At 37.7% G+C, this 18,754-nt stretch overlaps 1 long non-coding RNA gene across 4 annotated transcripts in view; it reads left to right on the top strand.

Moving 5' to 3' along the window:
- The window catches only part of LOC139034473 (uncharacterized), a 523,391-nt gene that overhangs the window by 56,720 nt on the left and 447,917 nt on the right, over nt 1–18,754 (top strand). Inside the window, exon 3 of one of the 4 annotated variants that reach the window (XR_011487018.1) lies at nt 1,083–3,193. The exons of the other annotated variants lie outside the window; for them this stretch is intronic. This is a non-coding gene — a long non-coding RNA (uncharacterized lncRNA). Of the gene's footprint in view, nt 1–1,082; nt 3,194–18,754 lie in introns of those variants that run through there. 4 annotated transcript variants of the gene reach the window in all.

Here is an 18,754-nt window from a genome sequence, read left to right on the forward strand (position 1 = left end):
ACAACACTGCTCTGGGTATTTATCCAAAGTAACCCAAAATAGTAATTTGAAAAGATATATGCACCCGCTGTGGCTCAGTTGGTAAAGAATCTATCTGCAGTGGTTGAGACCAGGATGTGATCCCTGGGTTGGGAAGATCCCCTGGAGGAGAGCATGGCAACCCACTCCAGTATCCTTACCTGGAGAATCCCCACGGCAGAGGGGCCCGAGAGGCTACGGTCCGTGGGATCACAGAGTCGGACATGACTGAGTGACTTTTAGTTTCTTCACTTTCATATCCACTGCAACACTGTTTACAGTAACCAGGATGCAGAAGCATCTAAGTGCTCATCAGTAGAAGAATGGATGTGGAATACATTGTAATTTGATATATGGGGAAGGCACATTCATTTTATAGTCACTGTGCAAGTTTTTAGTTTAAAACGAAAAGAGACAAATGCTGGGCCCCCAAACTGTAACAAGCAAGACACAAGCAGAGAAAACCACTCACCTGAAGATGTGGGCAGTGCTTTATGCCACATAAAATGGAACGTGAGATCACGCTCTGAGGAGGACCGCTCCGTGGGAGCAGAGATAGATTTTAATTAAAAGACACTCCTTGTCCCCGGAGCAGTAGGAATTGATGACATATGCGCAGTGGATTTTCAAGTTGTTATGGATAAGTGACTATTGTGTGCCTCCTACCCCCCCTTTTGGAATGAGAAGGTCTGCTTCAGCTATTCTGTCTCTGTTTCCCCATTATGTTGGGTGACAGTAGAGAAGACACCTTTTTGGTTTTTATTCATGTATCACTGAAGTGAAGGTGCTGCACCCAAATAACTGTGTTTGAAGAAACTTGTTCTCATCTTGACCCAATTTAGATAAAGAAATCCTGATCCTCAAGGCTGGGCCTGATGCTGTAATAGCTTGAGATTTTGGGGAGATGGGTAAGTGCATTTTACCCGAGAGAAAGAACTGGGGCCAGAGGGCAGGATATGTGTTTCCACTGTTGGTAACAAAAGCACTTTTCATTCCACCTGCTAGCTTGCAATATGACTTTCCCTTGACTTTATTAATTATAGAGTCTATTTCTCCTCTTGCAGGAACCGAGGCTTTCCATTCCTGGTCCCCGTTTGACCAATACAATACAGCAGAAATTGCTGCAGTTTCTATCTTCACCAATTAGAAGCCAGTGGCCCTATACGAAGGCCCATTATCCAAAGACCACCATGCTGAGAGGAAGCCCCAACCAGCCTTGTGGAGTGAGGTCATCCATGTGGAGGAACCCTTAGACACCAGGGATGTAAGTGAAGCCTTATTGGATTTTCAAGACCAGTGCGGTTACCAGCTGACTGCAGCTGACTTAATGTCCCTTTTGCTTCAGGAGAACTATGCTGCCCCAAACCCTGACCCCAAATATTCGTGAGAAGATACAGTGGTTACTGCTTAAAACACTTGGGGAAGTTGGTCTTGTGACAGTAGATAACTTCTAGTCTTATAACTCTCGTTTCCTCTGGGCCAATTTTCAATTTACTTAGTTGTTATGTGTCTGCCCAAGGACAAGCATAGATGCTCTGCTAACTGGAGATATTGAATTGTGCTGCTACGCAGTTGTAGTTTTTGATCAATTATCTCATTTTTTCCCCCTCCTCCTATTCTGACTTGTTAATTTATCAACTCTAGGACATTTCTCCATAAAAAACAAACAAAAGAACAAAGTACAACAAGAAACAAAATTTCCTTCCTTTGGATACTTTTGCTTAATCTTCCTGAAATATGTTTATATTTTAGTTCAATAGTTCCCCTTATTCCATTCTCAGAACTTTCTTCTCCGGATGGAGGGTGGGGTGGGTAGTAAACGAGTATCTAATCAATATTCTGGAACAAGAAGTCCATCCATCCACATTCTAATCAACATTTGCTCATTTACTTCTTATTACATCAACAAAAAGAATTATATAGCATCAAGCATCATATTAGGAGTTAAGCATATTTTGTAGGAGCTTACAGTACAGTAAAGAAGGCAAGCATTTGAACAGGTAACTAACACAAGTCAAGGTGAAAGGAGGGCTGGAAGGAAGTTGCATACTACGTGTAATTTGGTCACAGAGAAGGTAGCCCCTAAATATGATGTGGCCGTGTGCGGATGGACTCCCAGGGAAGGGAACCTGTGAGCACCCAGCACTTAGCAATGTATGCTCAGGTAGCCCTAGGAGTATATTTAGTTGAAATACTTAATCTTGAATCTTGTATAAATATGCCTTCAGTAGGTAGACAAGAGAAGACGGCTTTTCACACCCAGGGAAAAGCAGGAGTGATAGTGTGAAAGAGCCAACAATAGTAGTGGGAAGTTTTGTAGAATATCTGGAATACTGGATTTGTGGAGTGATGAAGTGACCCATCTGTCTCTAAAAGGGCAAGAAACTGATGGTAGAACATAATTTGTGAGGAGATATACATACTTCTTTGTAGCTGATACTGGGAAGATCATAAATGTTCTTCAAAGTAATAGTGATAAAATATGAGAAGAAAATAATCATATTGACATGGAAAATAATATTGACATGGAAATTGTTAAGATATGAGAGAGAAAGAATAGATGAGAAGCAAAGAAAATTTCCAGATTGTTGGCTGGGGGACAAATATTCAGCTGTTTTAGGAATGAAGACAAATGCTAAACTGGTAATTTTTACAAAAAGTCTGAATCAGAGCTTTCCAGGTTAATCTGTTTTCATATAATATAATTAATATGGTAATTGTGGCAAAGGATCTTTCTGCAGGTCAAATACTCACTCCTCTTTGCCACATCTGTGATCACATGACCTAGACGTGAAACTGAGATGCCACTTAGCCCGATTCATTAAACAACATACTAAAAATAGCCACTGAAGTAGTAATGTGAAATCTTACCAAATGGCTGTTAATGGAGATCTAAGATCCCATTATCTGATTACTTTCATATATATTTTTTCTGATAAAAATAACTTATTCAGATCATAGGTAGTTCTTAATTGCATTTAAAGGAACTCACTGAAGGAACTCATTTCTAGTGGAAACACAATGAAATTGTTCTAAGTTCTAAGAAAATAAGAAAAAAAATGGTTAAGTGATATTTCAAGCCATCTAATTTATTGAATTTTTATGGACAATTTAGAAAATGTTATACCACACTTGTACCTGAATTATCTGAAAATAAATCCCATTGGATGCACAATCTTAATAGTAATTCTGACCTGTTTGGTCTTTATGGGTCTTTATTCCACATATATTATTCTGTCACTTAAAATTTTTCTGAATTGCTAAGTTTTCCAACTTTCTCACCCCAGCCTACTGACTTGCAGGTCTTGCTCTCTTGAGTATGAAGGTTTCACCTGTTATCTACTTATGAAAACTTCATTTCAATAAGAGATATAAATCTTATTGTGTGTTGGAAATGAGTAAGAGGTAAATGGGCTTCTGACTGTCCTAAGCCTTGAAAGTCTAAAAAAAGTCAACTTTCTGAACTGCAAAAAGTTTTTCAACTTCTTTGCTCCTCATTCCACTGTCTTCTAGTGAAACTAAGTTCATAATGTGTCCATGGTCGATATTTCTCCCTGTGGATATTTCCACTTTCAAGACTCTTTGAAAGAATATTCAAAATATTGAAGTAAAATTTTTGGAAGTGCCTGAAATGTAGAAACAATGAAAGAGATGAGAACTATCAAAATTACTACTGTATAAGTCCATCATTTGGTCAGGCAGTCACATTTCCTTGTGTTTACATTATCTCAGCCAGATCATCTGAAATTTACTATGAAACAGACAGTGAAATGATCAATTATGAAGAAAAATCAAACAAGGAAAATACCTTTACTTAGAGTCAGTGGAAAAGCCTTCCTCAGTGATCAATGAAAAGAAATAGAGGGAAAAAAATAGAATGGGAAAGACTAGACTAGGGAGGTCTTCAAGAAAATTAGAGATACCAAGGGAACATTCCATGCAAAGATGGGCTCAATAAAGGAGAGAAATTGTATGGGCCTAACAGAAACAGAAGATATTAAGAAGAGGTGGCAAGAATACACAGAAGAACTGTACAAAAAAATCTTCAGGACCCAGATAACCACAATGGTGTGATCACTCACCTAGAGCCAGACATCCTGAAATGAGAAGGCAAGTGGGCCTTAGGAAGCATCACTACGAACAAAGCTAGTGGAAGTGATGGAATTCCAGTTGAGCTATTTAAAATCTTAAAAGAGGATGCTGTGAAAATACTTCACTCAATATGTCATCAAATTTGGAAAACTCAGCAGTGGCCACAAGACTGGAAATGGTCACTTTTCATTCCAATTCCAAAGAAAAGGAATGCCAGAGAATGCTCAAACTGCTGCACAATTGCACTCATCTCACAGGCTAGCAAGTTCAGTTCAGTTCAGATACTCAGTCGTGTCTGCTCTTTGAAACCCCATGGAAATAAGCACTCCAGGCTTCCCTGTCCATTACCAACAGTATGAAAAGGCAAAAATATAGGACACTGAAAGATGAACTCCCCCAGGTCGGTAGGTGCTTAATATGCTACTGGACATCAGTGGAGAAATAACTCCAGAATGAATGAAAAAATGGAGCCAAAGCAAAAAAACACCCAGTTGTGGATGTGACTGGTGATGGAAGTAAAGTCTGATGCAATATTGCAAGAACAATATTCCATAGGAACCTGGAATGTTAGGTTCGTGAATCAAGGCAAATTGAAGTGTTCAACAAGGGGATGGCAAGAGTGAGCATTGAAATGTTAGGAATCAGTGGAATAAAATGAACTGGAATGAGTGAATTTAACTCAGATGACCATTATATCTACTACTGTGGGCAAGAATGCCTTAGAAGAAATGGAGTAGCCATTATAGTCAACAAAAGAGTCTGAAATGCAGTACTTGGATGCAATCTCAACAACGACAGAATGATCTCTGTTTGTTTCCAAGGCAAACCATTCAATATCATGGTAATCCAAGTCTATGCCCCAACCAGTAATGCTAAAGAAGCTGAAGTTGAGTGGTTCCATGAAGACCTACAAGACCTTTTAGAACTAACACCCAAAAAGATATCCTTTTCATTATAGGGGACTAGAATGCACAAGTGGGAAGTCAAGAAATACTTGAAGTAACAGGCAAATTTGGCCTTGGAGTATGGAATGAAGCAGGGCAAAGGCTAACAGAATTTTCCCAAGAGAACACACTGGTCATAGCAAACACCCTCTTCCAACAACACAAGAGAAGACCCTACACATGGACATCACCAGATGGTCAACACCGAAATCAGATTGAATATATTCTTTGCAGCCAAAGATGGAGAAGCTCTATACAGTCAGCAAAAACAAGACAGGGAGCTGACTGCAGCTCAGACCATGAACTTCTTACTGCCAAATTCAGACTTGACTTGAAGAAAGTAGGGAAAACCACTAGACCATTTAGGTATGACCTAAATCAAATCGCTCATGAATATACAGTGGAAGTGAGAAATATATTCAAGGGATTAGGTCTGATAGAGTGCCTGAAGAATTATGGACAGAGGTTCATGACATTGTACAGGAGACATGGATCAAGACCATCCCCAAGTTAAAAGGGTTGTCTGAGGTGGCCTTACAAATAGTTCTGAAAAGAAGAGAAGTGAAAGGCAAAGGAGAAAAGGAGAGATATACCTATTTGAATGCAGAGTTTCAAAGAATAGCAAGGAGAGGTAAGAAAGCCTTCCTCAGGGATCAGTGTAAAGAAATAGAGGAAAACAACAGAATGAGAAAGACTAGAGATCTCTTCAAGAAAATTAGAGATACCAAGGGAACATTTCATGCAAAGATGGGCACAATAAAGGACAGAAATGGTATGGACCTAACAGGAGCAGAAGATATTAAGAAGAGGTGGCAAGAATACACAGAAGAACTGTAAAAAAAAGATCTTCAATACCCAGATAATCACGATGGTGTGATCACTCATGTAGAGCCAGACATCCTGGAATGCGAAGTCAAGTGGGCCTTAGGAAGCATCACTGTGAACAAAGCTAGTGGAAGTGATGAAATTCCAGTTGAGCTATTTCATATCCTAAAAGATGATGCTGTGAAAGTGCTGCACTCAATATGCCAGCAAATTTGGAAAACTCAGCAGTGGCCGCAGGACTGGAAATGGTCAGTTTTCATTCCAATCCCTAAGAAAGGCAATGCCAAAGAATGCTCAAACTATTGCACAATTGCACTCATCTCACATGCTTTCAAAGTAATTCTCAAAATTCTCCAAGCTAGGCTTTAACAGTACATGAACTGTGACCTTCCAGATGTTCAAGCTGGATTTCAGAAAGGCAGAGGAACCAGAGATCAAATTGCAAACATCTGTTGGATCATCAAAAAAGCGAGAGAGTACCAGATAAACTTCTTCTTCTGCTTTATTGACTATGTTAAAGCCTTTGACTTTGTGGGTCACAATAAACTGTGGAAAATTCATAAACAGATGGGAATACCAGTTCACCTGACCTACCTCCTGAGAAATCTGTATGTGGGTCAGAAAACAACAGTTAGAACTGGACATGGAACAATAGACTGATTCCAAATAGGGAAATGAGTCCATCGAGGCTGTATATTGTCACCCTACTTATTTAACTTGTATGCAGAGTACATCATGAGAAACGCTGGGCTGGGTGAAGCACAAGCTGGAATCAAGATTGCTGGCAGAAATATCAGTAACCTCAGATATGCAGATGACACCACCCTTAATGCAGAAAATGAAGAAGAACTAAAGAGCCTCTTGATGAAAGTGAAAGAGAAGAGTGAAAAAGTTGGCTTAAAACTCAACATTTAAAAACCAAGATTATGCTATCCAATCCCATCACTTCATGGCAAGTAGATGGGGAAATAATGGAAACGTTGGCAGACTTTACATTCTTGTGCTACAAAATCACGGCAGATTGTGACTAGGGTCGTGAAATTAAAAGACGCTTACTCCTTGAGAGAAAAGCTATGATCAACCTAGACAGCATATTAAAAAGCAGAGACCTTATTTTGTCAACAAAGGTTCCTCTAGTCAAGGCTATGGTTTTTCCAGTAGTCATGTATGGAAGTAGACTTGGACCATAAAGAAAGCCTAGCACCGAAGAACTGATGCTTTTGAACTGTGGTGTTGGAGAAGACTCTTGAGTGTTCCTTGGACTGCAAGGAGATCAAGCCAGTAAATCGTAAAGGAAATCAGTCCTGAATATTTATTGGAAGTACTGATGCTAGAGCTGAAACTCCAACACTTTGGCCACCTGATGCAAAGAACCGACTGGTTGGAAAAGACGCTGATTCTGGGAAAGATTGAAGGCAGGGGGAGAAGGGCAGTACAGAGAATGAGATGGTTGGATGGCATCACCGATTCAATGAATATGAGTTTGAGAAAACTCCGGGAGTGGTGATGGACAGGGAAACCTGGCGTGCTGCAGTGTGTGGGGTTGTAGACAGTTGGACACTACTGAGTGACTGAAATATACTGAGTCAGTAGGAGTATATGCATCTGTCTTTCGAATGCCATGCTATTGGAAAATGGAAGCAGTTGACAGTGTAACCAGGAAATAAGAGCTGAGTTAGATGTGGGTATAGAAAAAAAGTAATAAATGCCCAGAAAGGATTTAACTTACACTGAGTGAAATAAAATGGCAAATGGCAATGTTTTATATTGTTCTATTAAAACAAATCTCCCAATGTCCAACCCAAACAATTCCACTCATGGAATCTCATTATCAATTAATCATGCGTATATAGCCACAAATGAAATTAGAAATAATATTTCTAGAAGTTATTTTACCTCCAAATCTGCATGCACATAGAAACCTTGATCAAATTAACATGACCTATTGTAATTAGAACTCAGCCAAGTTAGGTCATTAAAGACAATTTATGGGATTGGAGCCCTGTAAAAGCTGCATAACCTGATGAATCATTTCCACAATCTCATCTACAGTTCCAGGACTCTCATTATAATTCTAGTAAGGAAAAAACCTCATGAAACAGTTCTAAGGACGATGGATATTTATCAACTTTACTATTTGTATTATCCTTTTACCACGTAATAGCTGCGCTGAAGAGACCCGAAAGGAGGACCGAACAGTGAAAAGTGTTAGTCACTCAATCCCGTCTGACTCTCTGTGACACTTTGGGCGGCTCACCAGGCTGCTCTGTCCATGGGATTCTCCAGGCAAGAATACTGCATTGTAGGCAGATTCTTTACCATCTGAACCACCAGGGGAGCCCCTACCTACTATCAAAGAAAGACTCCAATTCATCTCTATCTAAAAGGGGTAGTTTTTCTCCTCTTAAAAAAATTTGGCAGCTGGGGGAAGATTATTCTTTTCTTTCAATCCAAGAGGAACTTCAATCTCAAACTGTACAATAGTAAAGAGGTGTCTTAACCACTTCTTTCCTAATTTAGGTCCCTTTGGCCACCCTCCATTGGTTGTGCCAATAGTCCTAATTTCAGGGTAAAAGAAAAGCTATGTGTCTGGATTTATTTTTAACCATCCAGCTTGGTAAAGGTATATTAAAACACAAATGCAAATGCTGTTTCAATTAGCATCACCAAATTTGTACCCACTATTTTCTGCTTCTCCTTTCCTTATTATTTTTTTATAGATTCAGAGAGAAGCTTATGGAACTGAAAATAGAATTTTTAAAAATGCATAATTTAATAGGTTTATTTAACTATGGTTTACATTTAGTAAATTTCATCTTTTTCAGGTGTGCAGTTCTATGAATTTTGACAGACATATAGAGTTACGCAGCCACCACCACAGTCAAGCTATCGAGTACAAACATGGGCTATTTGTCTTACAAAGTTTTTAGAGAAGTAGTAAGTTGAGAAGTGATAGCATTGGTAAAGTGGAGTAAGTCGATTAGAGTGAGCAAAACCATGAGAAAATAAGACTGTACAAAGGGAGGAAGCAAGCGGTGGTTACGAGAGGAAAGGAAAATAAAAGGAAGAGAAAGGCTGAAATAAAGGTAATGGGCTGCAAGAATGGCGCTTAAACGATCAAGGCTGGGGATTTGGACCCCGTGAAGGACATCCTGTATACATGGTCTCCTTACCACCCCTCTCGTTTTTTCCTGTCTCCTCTATTTATCTTTTTCACTTAATGAATCCTGCATGGTGGGACACAGCTTTAAACCACTTATGCCTTTTATTGACTGTTTGATCCAATTACACATGGAGTAGTAATTTTTAATATGATTCATAACTGTCTGTGGAGATTTAAAAAATTCGTAGGATTTTTAAAATGTTACGTATTTTTAATTGGAGGATTAATACCCCACAATGTTGTGTTGGTTTCTGTCACACATCAACATGAATCAGCCATAGGTATACATATGTTCCTTCCCTTCTGAGCCCTTCTCCCACCTCAAAAATGTGTATGATTAGACTCAACTCCCAAAGATCATGATTCAATAATTCTTACATGGGACCCCTTTTAAGAAGTTGAAGGAATACAGCAATTAGATGTTGGAAACCAGAGTAAAATATTTTAGTATCAAGGGTACTTAAAGACACAAGATATGCCATGAAGGGAGCATATTGTGAGACCTCTTTCTGCTAAAATGCTAAGATGTACGCCTGCCCAACGAAGACCGCTCCAGGCCCAGCTGGTGCTCCCGCCCACACCACGGAGGAGTGGGGTGACTGGCCACAGAACCGGAACAGCTCCCAGGCAGTCCCTGGAGCCTGTAACTCCTCCCCACCCTCCTTCTTCGTTTCTATTAGAAGCTTCCTTTCCTTCCCCTTCTCACTCTTTAAATACATCTCACACAGGCAGGGGCTGGTAATCATTTACACTCACACTAACACACATGGCTACCTAAAAGGCCGGAGTGAGACTTCTAGAAAGTTACATGGTGTGTTCATTTTTCCTTTCTTTGCCGCCTCTCACTGTTTGTCTCCAAGTCTGTCTGTGGCATATTTCAGTCTAAAAGGTACTTTCCTTTTAGAACTTGTAGGGAGTTTGTGGATGAGAAACTGACCTTTATCACCCCTGACTTCTTTGGATGCCACTGCTGTCTGGGAAAAACCTAGGAGTTGTGTGTGTCCAAATGGTATTAGGTCCTCTTGCAGAGTTCTTCTTAAAATAAAATAAAATAAGGTTTGGCAACTCTGGGCCCCCACTATTTGAAAGAGAACAACCAGAAAGGACTGGGAAGCAGCTGCATCCTTTACTGAGTCATGTAATCTCTACTTCCCAGGATAAACACCACTTGCTCCTGCCTTAATCCTAGCCTGGTGCTCTTATTTACATTTCCTGTCTGGCCCCATGGGCATTGGTACCTGTGATCCCTGCCCTGAAGGAATTTTAGATCCTGTCAAACAGATGTGGGAGCAGATTTAAGCTTAGACCACTTATCTTGGTGTTCAAAATCATGTATGTGAATAGCTCTGAAGATAAATTTGTATTTATTCATTTTGGTCCAAATTCAGTGCTATAATGTAGGCAGGGTGTAGGGATCACCATGGACTTCTAAAGAAATTCTATTTGCTTGATTTTGAACAATATAGTGCTTAATAAAAAGGTAAGGTCATTATGTGTGCTTAGTCACTCAGTTGTGTCTGACTGAGTCCACCATGTAGCCCACCAGGCTCCTCTGTCCATGGGATTCTCCAGGCAAGAATACTGGGGTGGGTTGCCATGCCCTCCTCCAGGGGATCTTCCCAACCCAGGGATCGAACCCAGACCTGTCAGATTGCAGATGGATTCTTTACCATCTGAGCCACCAGGGAAACCAAAAAGGTCATTGTCAGTAAATTAATATTCAATTAATTATCAATTTAAAATTTAATCTATTAAGCAATATAAATTGTAATAATTAGCTATATAAGTAATTTTGTAGTAGTATTTTACCCTTCAAATTATGCTTATTTACTTGGACAAGAATCATGTATCAACTTTAGGTTTGCTTTTTCTTTAGTGAAAATTACTGTTCTCTCTTTCCTTCCTTATACTGTTGGAAGAAATAGGAATACTATATTCCTTATAGTATTGGTACATGTATAAAAAAGGGGAGACTATCCCTACAGAAAGGAAATTATAAAATTAATAGATACAAATACCAAAAACATCTTTGATTTAAAAGTGAATAAATAGCAATGAATACCAGATGAAAGAAGAGAAGGGAAGGAGAAAAGACAAATGATTGGATATGAGTATTAAAAATTCAGAGCTTGCGCGATTCTAAAATAAGTTAGAAATAAACATGTATTTAACCACACATAGAGAAAAGAAGAAAACAATGCATGATTCACTCACACACACAATACCATGTTTTGCCTAATGTTTGATGCATGTTAGAAACTTAGCAGATGTTTACCAAAGGAGAAAATAAAAGAAATACAGGCAGAAGAAACAAACAAAAAAACCCTGCATGAAATAAAAGGATCCACACTGCGACCTTTATATATCGCATCTAAAGACTTAAATCCATTGAAACATGTAAATTATCATATATGAAACAGATTGCCAGTCCAGGTTCGATGCATGATACAGGATGCTCGGGGCTGGTGCAATGGGATGACCCAGAGAGATGGGGTGGGGAGGGAGGTGGGAGGAGGGGTTCAGGATGGGAACACATGTACACCCTTGGCAGATTCATGTCAATGTATGGCAAAACCAATACAATGTTGTAAAGTAAAATAAATAAATTAATTAATTAAAAAAAAGACAAATCTTAATGTAATTTTGCCAAATATGTATTGTTTAAGCATAAATGCCTTTAACGTTTGAAACACTGTCTGGTTCACATGAAATAGAAGACTGTGCTTGTTTAACCATAGCTAAGTGCTTACAATCTCTACTTTTGTAAGTAGAAAAATGTGTAATTTAATAAAGAAGGATTTTTTAAAAGTTTTTATAAAGTATATCATGAAGCAGTGTCTCTGGTTACACATATTCAGATAAAGTATTTTCTCTGTTAATCATGATTTTAATAGGAAAACATTAAAATTAATATTGTTTTTCCTAGGATATAAAGTTAGTGCATAAGGAATTTTAGGAAACTAAGAAGTCAGACTTATCAAAAAGTTATCATAAATGTCCAACCATTGAGAAATAGCTATGCAAATAATGATGTAGTTAATTGAGCTTGAAAAACTATATAGTCAATTATAAACACTCTTACAAAGACTTATGTTACAACTATGTATAAGTCACTGAAACTATGCAGGGTTTGGGAGAAAATTTTTTTAATGAAAAATTTAATTAAATATGTTATAAATACTTAATTTACTAAATTAATATTCAATTTATTTAAATGGTAGGATTCAAGTTTTCCTGTTTTTATTTATGACTGCCATATCAATTCCATAAAAAGTAAATAGTTGTCAAAGGCCATTCACTAAATTGTTTTCTTACATGAATTTCTCCAAATCAAGATTTGCTGTATGTTCCTCTGAAAAAACTATAATGAAATTATTACATGAAATTAAGCTTTCCAACTATGGGACTCACCCTTTTTCATTGGATGAATATTGATGATCCGGTTGTTTAGCACTTGTGAGACTATCATTTACCTTTAGTACCTTTTACAGTGTCTGTTGTCACTAGTGAATTTGTAAAGGAGATAAGATCCTGTATTCTCAAAACTTTTTCTTCCTTGGGTCATATTTGGCTGTTTAAGGTCATCACTCTGATGGAGGAGATGGATGATGTGTTCTCCAGAGGTGAAAAGGTAAATTAGTTCAAGACATTTCATCAATATCCTTTATGCAAATTCAAAGGCTGTGTAATTTTTACTGCAATTATTGAAAACTAGTTAATCTAAACTTTGGCATCAGTTAAGGGCAGTGAGGCTGAGGCATTTATTTGGAAAAAAAATCATTATTTTTCTTTTTTTTCCCTGAAATATCATTCAATAAATTATGCTTAGAATTATCTAGTTACAGAGTTCTCACTACTTAGAAATAAAATGTCTATATACTATTAGCGGAAAGTTCACATTGTAGCAGTAATGTTGACAGAGTTGACACTAACTACTAATGGTGTCTAGCAAATATATTTTTGACTTGAACAGTTGTCATTAAGTCCACCTTGGTTTATCACTGCCATCAAGCTTTCTCACTTGTCTTCTGTATCCTTGAAGAGTTCTTGAGATCTATAAACTCAGTATATTGAATGAGATTGCTGAGAGCATCAGAGTCTCTCAAAGACATATCTCTAGATGACGGAGAAGCAGAGAGCATACTCTTGATTTCATCCTAATTTTATTTATCTTAATGATTGGATGTTGCTGTTGCTCTTCTTTAGTTGAGAAGTCATGTCTGACTCTTGCAGGCCACCAGGCTCCTCCGTCCATGGGATTCCCCAGGCAAGAGTACTGCAGAGGGTTGCCATTTCCTTCTCCAGGAGATCTTCCCGACCCAGGAATTGAACCCGGGTCTCCTGCACTGCAGGAAGATTCTTTACTACTGAGTCACTGGAAAAGTCCATTTCAATGATTAACTTGTATTAAATTTGAAATATATATTTAGAGTTTTAAGAATAAGGATATCTGATCTTGAAAGTTATACAAGTTAAGCTGAGTCTAGTGAAATGGAAAGTAGTAGAAGACATGAAAAACTGAGGATGATAAAAGTTAACCTAAATTGAGGTAGGATACAATTATTAAAAAATGAAAGTGTTTGATAGTAAGTTTTCTGATATCCTGTACATCTTGTACATAGGAATGATATGAACTTTATTTAGGTGTATTTAAGTACTGTCCATCTCAAAACAACTTAATTTCTTCCAGTTGTCAAGCTAGACTACTTTGTAGTCTGAGGATCTGAGCCACTGTTTATTTTGATGGCTGTTTCGGGTGTTACATGAGCAATTATAACACGAAATAAGAGGGGAAGAAAGGTAATTCAGGTCATATTAAGTTCCTGAGGAATGTTGTTAATTCTACTTTAATATTTATCCATTAGAGTATGCATTTTAGCTCCAAAATTAAAATTTGAAAACATCATGAATTTTTGTAGAATTATCTCAGTTTATATACAAATGCTCTATATCTGATATACAACTATTTGTCTATGGACAGGAGGTCCACAGACTTTACTACTTATTCGTCAGTGAATTTTCTTTATTATATTTCTTTTTCCCCCTCTTATTCTTATGGTTAGTGGTTATCTTTCCAAAAATGAAATATTTTTCTATTTTTGTATACTCAGGAGACTTTTTTTTTAAGATCTGAAAGACTTACTTTTAACTATACTAGATTTAGAATTTCATGTCTCTCTTTTCTCTTTTTATTACTCACATTTTATAAAATTGTTTTCTTCTTGGCTGAAGAGGTTTGAAAGAATGAATATAAGAGAATTTACTTGGAGGATGATACTTCTCATTAAAATATGAATAAAAGTAGGAAATCTGGGTAATATTTAATCTGAAAGATGTTAACACAAAAGATAATTTTTTCTTTTGGAAAGAAGATCTAACTTACAATTGCAAATTAGTTATTTAATGAAAGTTAGAAGCTTTTCTGATCTTGCTTTAGAAATGCATGAAATACACTATTACATTTTTTATAAAATCATAAAGTCTTTAAATATGCCCTACTCTCTGCATATTCTCTCTGAAAACTTAATGTTATGTGGTACATTAATTACAGTTCATCTTTTGATCCTGGAAAATAGTGTGAATTCTTTAAGAAGTATATATATATATATTTCTCTCTATATATAGAGAGAGATACATATATATAGAAAGAGAGAGAGCAAGAGCAAGAGAGAAAAAAAGAGAGAGCCCAGAGGCTCCTCTGTACATGAAATTCTCCAGGCAAGAATACTGGTGTGGGAATGGGTAGCCATTACCTTCTCCAGGGGATCTTCCAGACCCAGGGATCGAACCCGGGTCTCCCCCATTGCAGGCAGACTCTTCACCATCTGAGACATCAGAGAAGTCTGAAATCAAGGTGCCAGCATGGCCATGCTCCTCGGAAGGCTCTAGCAGAGCATCTTTTGCTTTTACCAGCTTCTGGTGGCTCCTGACATTTCTTTGCTTGAGGCTACATGACTCTAATCTCTGCCTCAATCCTTACATGGCCTTCTCCTCTAGTGTGTCCCAAATTCCCCTCATCTTTTTCTTGTAAGGGCACTAGTCGTTGGATTAGGGCCCACCCTAAATTTAGTATAATTTTATCTTGAGATCCCTCATGATATCTGCAAAAACCTTGTTTCCAAATAAGTCACATTTGCAGATATGAGGGTTGAGACTTGGACGTATCTTTTGGATGGACACAATTCAGCCCACTACAGCCATACACTGCATAGGATTATTCCCATTTTGAGGCAAGTGACTTTTCATCAACCATTCGAACAACCTATGGCTTTTGCAGTTGTTAACATTAAAGTGACCCGTTCATTTAAAAAGTGTCTGACTTACAAACCATTTATTTCTATTTTATCCAGTTCCTACTAAATAACTTGGATTATTGACAGCATCTTTTAAATTCCTGTTCCTGCCTGATCCATGCAGAGTGTATTATGTGAAATTTGATAGAAATGGCCAGTATGTATTTATAGGATATGGTACATAGAAAGCATAGATTTTATCTTGATATTAAGTTAGCATGTGATGTTTTTCAAAACTGCAGAAAACTAGAAAGCCAGACATTCATGATAGAGTAAACAATAGTCCTGTAAGAAAAGTCATTTTCTCAGTCATTATTTAACAAACCATTAGTGGAGATGCCATCATTTCCTCCCTGCTTACACCACTCATTTTAGAGATGATACTGTGTCCTGGACACAGATAATCACATCAGGGGAGAATAACTGAGAATTTCTGGTTCAATCAGATTACGTCTCCAAGAAATTTGAAAGTAATGTCCAAGCATGAATCAATCACGTAATGTTAAGTACTAGGACTGAAAGATTGTGGTAAGATCAAGCCAGATCAGATGACCTGGCCACAGAAAGCTATCTGAAAAATATAAGAATATAAGGCGGGGGCGGGGGGGGGGGGACGACGGACGGACTTACACAGTTTGCTGAGGAACCTGGATTCACAAAGGTGAATGAAATCCATAAACATTTGCACAGAAGCAAGAAGGAGATTTCATGTGATATGAGAGCAGCTGCCTGACAGAGCTTCAGTTTCTGTGAAATTTCATACACCCTCCTACTGTTGAGGCATCTGAGACTTTCCTAGATCCTTATCCCAAATTTGACTTGAGTTAGTTTCTGGTTAGCAACTACATGATTTTAAGATCAAGTTTGACACCCAAAGTGCAAACCTTGAAGTTCAAAATAGCTGAAAGTGCATTTAAAATTAGAGAAAAAAGAACTAATATAAATAAAAATGGACTTAATACTTTGACATAACTGTGATTATTTAAAGTAAGTAGGAATATCATTACTAGTAGTCATGTCCTGCCTGGCTGTATTAAGAGTTACAAGTTTTATACAAAGTATACAATTGAAAGCTAATGAATGTCCACACTTGATATAAGGTAATTGAAAACAGCTTGCCCACCAGGAAGCTGAACATTTTCTCTGGGCATATTTATACTACGTGATTACTTTGCAAAAATGTTTTTGCAAATATCTAAGATGTAAATTTATATTCCATCTATGTCAAATAATCACAGGTCCTTACTTTTTATAATAATAGTAATAATGATACAGTAAAGATATAATGTCATTTAGAGTATCATCATTGAGAATTTACTAAGTGCCAGGTCCTGAAAATACACTATGCCGTTAATATTTGAAAGGATTATCTGATAGGTACTGTGATTACCGAGATTTATCAGATGAAGAGACTGAGATTAGGAGATTTAAAATATTAACCCACAGATATGAAACTAAAATTGGGCAGAGGAGGAATATTGACCTAGGACTGTGTGATTACAAACTCCATACTCGACTGCCTCACTAATACACTGAGTTTTCCTAACAATCCACATCAATATTTTTCTATTATTTTACTGAAATTAAGAAAAAGAAAGAAAGCATTCAACTAGCTTCATGACTCAGAGTAAATCTTGAAAGCATAGAAATGGAAGAGAATTTAGAAAATATCAGCTTCCACTCCATTCTTCTTTTAAGGTACTCATCAAATGCATAGGTAGTGTGAACTAAGGTAATATTTTGGTTTTTAATAATTGTGTAAACTGTTTCTTTAGAAATGAAAGAAATCACTATTAGTTTAAATCAGATACTCATATACAGACTGAAGGCTTCTCTAATAAAGATGTGGGAACTGCTAAAATAAAAGAGGAACTGATCTCTATGATTTCTTGCCACAACTTTATCATATATGACCTTGAACATACCTAATAATCTCTGTAGGTGTCAGTTATTTGGGTGTAAAACAAGGATAATTAATTTTACTAAGCTTGCCTAGGTTTTGTGAAGATTAATGAGTTAATCAAGTCCAGAGCACATTCTGTTTTTCTTTAATGACAAGAATATGAAAAATGTTTAGTACAGTAGTGAGTCTAAGAAAGAAGACTGTATTTATTATGCATGCTATCTAATGGGCTGTCATAGGGGTTAGGAGTAAGTCCTTATCTATTTAATATTACTGATGGGAGTAAACTGATAATTACAAAAACGTTTGAGAGTATTTTGTGACGTGGCTGGAAGGGACCAACATAACAACGGTCTTAAACAGTCCATGGGCCACATACTCTCTAATCCTGGCCCTGCCACTAACCATGCTATAAAATGAGAGAATAACATCTAGCTCAGATGGCATTTATGATGATTTATTTAGAACATGTTCATTACCATATATTAGGTTGCTGATTTGGGTTTAGGAGACACAGAGAAGATAGAAAAAATCCTTATCCTAAAATGTTTACATTCTAAAAGAAAGACAATAAACAAGGGGAAAGTAAACAGGCAATATGCTTTCAGAAGGAACGAAGACAACAAGGGAAATGAAACGAGGTGAGGTGCGGGGATGGGAGAATGAAGTGAAGTAGGAAGTATAACGCACCTGTGGTCAGAGTGGTCTGAATAATGCAAGTAGACAGACTCCATGAGGAACTGGGAATGGGGTGTTCCAGACACGGGGGACAGTATGGGAAAGGCTCCGGGGCAAGCTGGAGCTTGGCATGTTTGTGGAAAAGAGGGCTGGTGTATGTGGAGCATAGTGTAGAGGGATATTGTTGGAGATGACGGCAGAGTGGAGCTAAGAGCCATGTTAGGTAGGCCTCCTGTTCTGGTAAAGAGTTTCCATTTTATTCTAAGTGTTCTGAGAATCAACTGGAATGAAGTATTATAGAGATTTTTCTGGCTGTTGGTTGAGAATAGATACATGAGAGCAAGAATGAAAACAGAGAAAATACCATAGTAATCCAGATGATACGATAGTAAATAGGATTGGGGGTTGGTGGGTAAAGAGTCTGCCTGCAATGCAGGAGACTCAGGAGATGCCGGTTCCATCCCTGGGTCGAGACTTCCCTGGAGAAGGAAATGGCAACCCACTCCAGTATTCTTGCCTGGAGAATTCCATGGACAGAAGAGCCTAGCAGGCTATAGTCCATGGGGTAGCAAAGAGTCAGACATAACTGAGTGACTAAGCATAGGATTGGGGCAAGGGGGAGTATGAAACTTGGGGTGTGTCTTGAAGTTTGAGTAGACAGTTTGATTTGATGGGTTAAGGAGGAGTGTGAGAGAAAAAATAGAAGCAAAGATGGCGCTTAGTTATTTGTCCTGTCCTAGGAGGTGTTGACAGCTTAAGATAAAAATAGGCACAATTTTACATCTGTATGTATGGCTGAGTTGCTTTGCTGTCCAATTGAAATGATCACAACATTGTT

The sequence above is a fragment of the Odocoileus virginianus genome, chromosome 3 (genome assembly GCF_023699985.2).
Source record: "Odocoileus virginianus isolate 20LAN1187 ecotype Illinois chromosome 3, Ovbor_1.2, whole genome shotgun sequence".
NCBI lineage: Eukaryota > Metazoa > Chordata > Mammalia > Artiodactyla > Cervidae > Odocoileus > Odocoileus virginianus.